Below are 7640 nucleotides of genomic sequence, written 5' to 3'. Positions count from 1 at the left end.
CTGTACCTGCCGCTGCTGCTCTGGGGGACGGAGGACTTGAGACTAGATTGGACGTGGACCTAGGGGAGAAACAAGTACTATCGTTCTACTAAAGGAACACTGTCATTAAATGACTCCTAACAACATTCTTCTATGAGACTAAATTGGACACAGACCTAGGGGAGAAACAAACACTATCCTTCTACTAAAGGAACATTGTAATTAAATGACTCCTAACAACGTTCTTCTATACATACAGATCTTGCTCAGCCTTCGTCAGAGAAGTTTCTTCTTGTTAGTAACGTAAACTAACACAGAGGCCCACAACTGTACAATGTGCAGAGAGTGAGAGACTTTGGAGCACTTAGTTCTAAATGGGATGTCTCCATCAAAGCCCTCTCCCTAGGGTTCAGGGACCTATGCAGAAAGCAGAAATGTTGTTAGAGCCAGAGGTGATGGATGACTCCCAAACAGCATCTTCTGGATACAACAGGCATAGGACCAAGCCATATAAAATAAAAATAAATAAATCTTAAAAAAAAAAAAAAGAATTACAAGTCTAAGCTATGCGAGGTAGGAATGACTGGAGAGATCAAAAGTCCTAGACCTGAGTCTGGCCAAATGGAGGGCCTCCACTTCAGGCAGTCCTCCTCCTGACTCATTGTCCTTTCCACAGTGACGCATAAGTCAACCAACCAATCAATAGTAGCTGTTGGCTGAAGCTATGGCTCAGTAGTAGAGTGATTCCCTTGAATGCACAAAGTCATGGGGTTCAATCTCTAACACCACAAAGATGCCACCAATCCACTCTCACTGTTAGATGGGAATGTTCCAGATATGTTTAAATGCAGTTCATCTATAGTGTACTTTAGCTATGAAATTTCTCTGCTAATTTTTAGTTTGGAAGATATAGCTAAAGATGAGAATAGAGTATTGGCGTTCTCTCTATTAGTGTATCAGGCCCATCTGACTTTTCATGTCCTTTAGTGTTCGTTTTATGAAATTACAAGCCCTAACAAACATCTGCATATATGTCTTTATGTTTTATATCTTCTCATGGGTTGTTAGCTTTATTAACATATAGTGCAGTGGTTCTCCACCTTTCTAATGCTTCATCCCTTTAATATAGTTCCTCATGTTGTGGTGACCCCCAACCATAAAATTATTTTGTTGCTACTTCATAACTGTAATTTTGCTACTGTTATGAACCATAATGTAAATATCTGATATGTAGGATATAAGATATATGTGACTCCCAAATGGGTTGCAACTCACAGGTTGAGAACCACTGATATAATGATATAGTGGCTTTCTTTATCTCTTCCCTGGACAAGTTTTGGGTTGAGGCCAACTTCAGTCGCTATCACAACAGCCGAGGAAGCTGGTTTACAGCTGCCATTTGCTTCGTGGGTTGACTCTGATATTTTGATCTCACCGTGAGTATGTTTCTTGGAGACAACAGATAGTTGAGTTTTGCTTTTTAATACATTCAGATTGTCTGAATCTTTAAATGGGGCACTGAGGCCATTTGTGTCAAAGGTTGTTTTTTGAGAGATGTTTGTTAGTGTCTGTGACGAGATGTTGTTCTGGTTGGTTAGACTATTGTTCTTTGTCTCTTATTAATGTTAGAGGATTCCTGGCTTACTGTGTTGGATATGATATCTTTCTTAGCTCTCCTTTGTTAATCTATTCAGTTCATAAAAGTCATTCTTTCTTTTGTTTTTTGTGAATAAGATTTTCTTTTAGCGTACTATTTTTAAAATACTTTCTCTTTTGAGGATCTAAAAAGTTATCAATGTATATAAGTGTGTGAGAGTATACACCATATGTGTGGAGGCCAAGAGAGGGTGTCCGATGCCCTGGAGCTAGAGTTATAGGCAGTTGTAAGCTGCTAGCTGTGTGTGATGAGTAATAAGCTTAGATCCTTTGGAAGAGCAGGACACACTCGACAGCTGGGCCATCTCCTTAAGTATTTCCTACAGTGCTGGTATGGTGGTCATGGACTACCTTAGTTTGCAAATGTCCTTATTTCTTCCTCAGTGTCGAGAGATGGCTTTGCTGGGCGCAGCCATCTTGATTGGCAGGTGTGCACTTTGAGTGTGTGCCATAGTATCTCCATGGCTTTCTAGCTTTTACTGTTGCTGATGATAGACCTGATGTTATTCGGGTATGTTTGCCTCTGTAGGTGGGTTTGCATTTCCCCTTACAGTTTTAATACAGTTTCTTTGTTTTGAAGGGTTGACATCTTGACTATGATATGTTCTTTCTATTTGGGTCTCTAAATGCCTTTTGTGTTTGTATGTCCATTTATTTCTATAGGTTTGAGGAATTTCCTACTGTAATTTCATTGAAGAAACTACTTATGCCTTTAGATTTTACTTCAACTTTTTCTTCTTTCTTCAGGATCCTTGGGTTTGGTCTCTTGAACATGTCCTGGGTTTTGGTCATGCTGACCAACTTTTCTTTTGTATATCTGAATAGATTATTGTCTTTAATTTGTCCATCCCTTGATAATCTTTTTTCTTTCCTTTGTAGCATGGTTTTGTTTGCTGATACCTTCCACTGTGTTTTTTTTTTTTTTTTCATTTGATTGATCGCCTCTCTGAATCCCAGCATTTCTGTATGACTCATCGGAATCTGGAGCTGAGGTTTCCCTGTTTTTCTAAGTTTCTTATCCATGTGGTTCTCCTGTTCATCTGATTCACTAACTTTCTGTTCTAGGTCCTGCGTTGACCCCCTCACTTCGTCCATCTGCTTGTTTGAGTCTTCTGTGTAGCTATTAATTCTTGACAAAGTAGGACTCAGACACATGGATTCCAGCATGTCTTCTCTCACGGCCTTTGGTTTCTAGTTTTGGGGAACTGGGGTCTTGTTGCCCTTTTCTTCTATTTGCTGTTCCTTTGTTGTGTTTTGCACTTCTGTCAGTGGTCCTGGTTTTTACTTTTTCACATTTCCAACTTTTTTTTCTTTGATTTTTTTTTTTTTTTGCAAGTCCCTTGGGCGAGCTGTTTTTGCTTGTGTGTATGTTTCCTGAACTCTGTAGAAGGGATGCTGGCTACAGCAACAAATGCTAAGACTTGACGGAAGTCCTGGTGTGAACTTGTAGTAGTGGACACTCGGTCCTTCACTTGTGTTCTCAGTAGGGTTTGGAGACAGGCGCTAGGGCACTGACTTGGAAAAACGTAGTTAGTAGGTTTTTAGAGCTGAGAAAATTAATAATTAAAAAATAAACGGAGGAGGAAATAAATAATTAAGAAGTAAAAGGAATGGGAAAGGAAAAAATACAGTTAAGTTTCAAAAAGAGGGTAAGTATGGGTTAGAGTGATAAGGAATAATGGAGACAGTGTTCTAGAATAGGTGCAGAAAAGAAGAAAAGAAAGGCCAGCATAAAAGCCTGTTTAGATGAGACAGAAGCGAAAACAGAAAACTAAACAACTAAAACAGCGAAGCAAATATTAAAAGAGAAAATGAAAATGCACCAGCGTAGACTAGCAGTCCTTGTTTCCTGCTGGTTGGATTGGACACAGTTTTGCCTGTCCCCTTGGTCATCTTTCACTGCCGTCTGGGCAGGTGGGATGAGGGCTTTAAGCAGAGCAGACCTGTGTGTCCTCCCTACTGAAAGGGGACTGTCTGGGATTCTCCTTTCTTCAGCCCCTTGCCCACCACCTGTAGCTTCATCTCTGGTGTGCATGCGGGGCTTTCTGTGAGGGAGCGTGCAAGGCACACCCGCACTTGTGTTCACCATTGCTGCTGGGCGCTCTCTTTCCTTCTGCATTCTGCCCGTCCTTGTTCCTCTTCTCTGACAGCTCTTGTCTAAGAATTCTTGTGCTCAGTAGTGGGATTACGCCACGCTAAGCGCACCGTTCATATTCCTGCCTTCTCGCTCGCCTGGGCAGTGGCAGTGGAGCTGTCCTCCTTATGTCCCTCTGGAGACTTGCAGATAGTCTCAGCTTAAGACTCTCGTGCAGTGTGTTTACCACAGTCCCCATAGTTGTGCATCGCTCTGACTGTCTTTCTGTCCAGAGTGTGCCTAACTTCTGACCTCAACCCTGTAGTCTAGCCAGTCCCTCTTTAGCTTGTCAGTCTTATGGTGGCTGTGCTCAGCCGGCAGCTGCGCCTCCCTGGCGGCTACCACTGACTCCAGCCTGGTATGAGCACCATAAAGTGACTGTGTGCCAGCTGACTGCTCCTGGCTATTTCACCATGATGACACTGTAGATGTCGCCATGGCTTGTTTCTTTATTTCTGTTGCCCATCTTTGTTTGCCCACTGTCCTTCGCGTGTTTCTGATGTTCTTCTGGTATTTCTCTCATAGGAATTCTGGTCCCTTTCATCTTGATTCTTCTCCTTCACTAGGTCACATAGGGGCCTTGCCTGTCACCATACCTAGAAATCTTATTTACTTTTGAGACAGAGTCTTGCTATGTAGTATAGGTTGGCCTGGAACTCACAGGATTCTGGCCTCGACCTCCTTCATGCTGTGATTACAGGTGTGTGACATTACACCTACCTGCCTTGGAAGAGACTCTCTGGAGCACCTTGGCTCATTGGCTCATTTTCTCATTCCCGCTTTAGCTTCATGGCCAACTTGGCGCCACTGGCCTCCATCTTAAATCTTTTATCTAGTGCACCCTTTCTCCACTTAGATAGTTTTGTTTCTGAGATAACCCTTCAGTATTATTTTTTTATGGTCCAGGCTCCTCAGCACAGTTAAGTATTTCAGGGAAGCCTGGGTGCGGGTACACTACAGATTTCTTTGCCTTGGGGTCCAGCTTCATAGTCATCAGCATAAATGGTTGGTCTCTAACTTCATATTAATTATTAATGTCTAGTGTTCTTGAAAGAGTTGTCCAGTCTTGAGTCTAGAAAAGTCTTAAATGGTTAGAGATTATTTCAGTTTACAAAGTAAAATCATCTGTCTTGGAACTGCTAGGTGGGCCTTGTTAATGCATAGTCAGACTATTATGTAACAGCCTTTCAAAGGATAATTTTTAAAACACAGGAAGGTTTCCTTGTCATCAGATGTTTAACTCCCTGAATGGTTGACGGCCATTGCTGATTGGTTTATCATCATCAAGAATAACAAGCTCACGATTGTTATTCTTTTGTATGGGGCTGAATGACATCCTAACAAAGTTCAGGTCCAGCCAAGCGGTGGTGGTGCACGCCTTTAATCCCAGCACTCAGGAGGCAGAGCCAGGCGGATCTCTGTGAGTTCGAGGCCAGCCTGGGCTACCAAGTGAGTTCCAGGAGAGGCGCAAAGCTACACAGAGAAACCCTGTCTTGAAAAACAAAAACAAACAAACAAACAAAGTTCAGGTCCACCTGTGACCCAGCTTCCTTCTTGTAAGGAACTTCCTCAGGACCAGACTCTGTGGTGCACTTGCCATCACCTATTGATAATACAATACATTGCCTGTGGCTTTGGTGACATTTTTTGGCCTGTGGGTGCAGGGATTGGGATAGGCCATGTGATAAGCTCAGGCTCGGACTCCCGGTTACTGACATTAATGCAGACATCGAATCTCAATCTCCTGTCGCAGGAGAGCCCTTCAGTGACACTGCAAACAGTGTGGAGAAGTACACGGAATGAGGATATATAATGTCTAAGAACAAGTGACACGGCTTACAGTTAATTATACCTCTTCTGGGCTGACTTTCTATCATCACCAGAGAAGTAGATCTGCATCCACATCACAAAGAAAAGGACCTACCCCCAATACCCTTGCATCCCTGGACAGGTAGGACTCATGCTTGAGTCCTATCATTGCTACTTGTGAAGGGGGGAATGTGAAGGGGCCCCAAAATAGCTTGACGACGCAGCAGCCATGACAGGCTTAGGGGCCTAGACACAGCTTCTGTGACAGGCTTACTGGCAGGCAACACCCAGATCCAGGAAAAGCCTTAAGCTCATACCACCCAGATATTCACCCCGGGGTGAGGAAGTACCTGGCATCCCAAACATTCCAACCATTAGATAAGGTGGCCAGATGTCCTTGAGTCTAGCACACACCTATTTTTTTGTTTTATAGATACCCCTAGACAATTGTCAACCAATCAGGGTCCTGGACCGTGGAAATCCCTTCACCCCAACCTCTGCTATGATAAAAACTCTGCCCCACCTGAGCTCAGGGCTCTCTGCTCTCACCACTGTGTCAGACAGACAGAGGGATCAAGCTCTGGAGCTTGAAATAAAGACTCTTTGCTTTTACATGCGGGAGGTGGGGGGTGGGTGGGTTGGTGGCCAGGGAAGGACCTACCATTCCTCATCTTTTTCTCTGCCTCTTTTTGCCTGGGAAGGAGTCAAAGACTCTTATGTAGGCCAGGGTCAGGGAATTAAGTCCTGCAGTTGGATAGCCCAAGAGGAGAGCAGAGGAGAACTGAGCTCAAGGAACAGCAGGTTGGCTCGTCTGTCCCCAAGACGTTATGCTCAAGACCCCTTCAGCTTAGCCTTCGTAGGGGCCGAGTTTGTTAGCCAGGGAAGGACCTACCATTCCTCATCTTTTTCTCTGCCTCTTTTTGCCTGGGAAGGAGTCAAAGACTCTTATGTAGGCCAGGGTCAGGGAATTAACACATATATTCTGGGGCACCTGAAGTAGGAGCTAAGGTGTGGGGGACAAATGCATCCCGAGCCTCCTTGGTAGAAATCATAGACTTTAATTATTAATTGGCATTTCTGATTTGTTGGTTTCAGCTGGTTGAAGTGCAGAGCTCAGAGAGAAACAGTTTTTTAATTTGACCCTTAGAAGAACAGCTGCCCCCAGGCTCCGTCTTCTTCCTGTCCACTCAAAACTCTCCACATACAAGAGGGTGAGAGTTCCCTTATCTGAGGTCCACATGAGCGACAGGAAGGGGAAAGGTGACGCCAGGGAAAGACCCGTTTGTGTTATTTCTTCTTCTCCTCTTCCTCCTCCTCCTCCTCCTCCTCCTCCTTTTCCTTCTTATATCCTTCTCTTTCTCCTCTTCCTCCTCTGCCTTCTCCTCTTCCTCTTCCTCCTCCTTCTGCTTTGAAACAAGGTCTTTGTGTATCCCAGGCTGGCCTCAAACTCCCTACGTAGCCAAGGATGACCTTGACCTTCTGATCCTATTTCTACCTCTTGAATGCTGGGATTGCACGTGTATACCACCATGCTCACGTTACTCATTTCCTCTTACTTTCCTCATGTCAAAGTTCACCCTCTAATAAGGGCAGAGGTCTCGAAGACAGATCCCAGGCCTACAGCCAGGAGTTGCCAAATCTGGTTTGACACCAGCTTATCTCATGGGTGCCCTAGAGCAAGTCTCTTCCATCTGAAAACCGTGGTGCCCTTAACGACTTAGGTATGCTGTAGACTGCAGGAATTCCTTATGCTGCCCTATAAGGTGCAGAGGCTGGAGGTAAGCCTGGTAGTGATGCCATGTCTTAGTGAAAAAGATACAATCTGGGAGGAGATGGGGTCTCTTTCAGTGATGTTTATAGAAAGGCTGTGGCCTGAGTCTCAGCATTTAGTAGGCACCTGAATGCTAATAAGCTTTCAGATGTGTCTTCTGAATGGAGAAGAGAGGAAGGGAGAGGTGGAGGAGAGAAGAGTTACATTGACATCCCATCATATAGTATAAGAGGCTTCAAATGGCTCTCCCTCCTGAGGTGAATCCTAACTTCGAATCCTCTTCTTTCAGAA

This window comes from Peromyscus californicus, unplaced genomic scaffold, assembly GCF_007827085.1.
Source record: "Peromyscus californicus insignis strain IS unplaced genomic scaffold, ASM782708v3 Scaffold_14__1_contigs__length_90479793_seg_2, whole genome shotgun sequence".
NCBI lineage: Eukaryota > Metazoa > Chordata > Mammalia > Rodentia > Cricetidae > Peromyscus > Peromyscus californicus.
Note: the sequence above shows the minus strand (reverse complement) of the source record.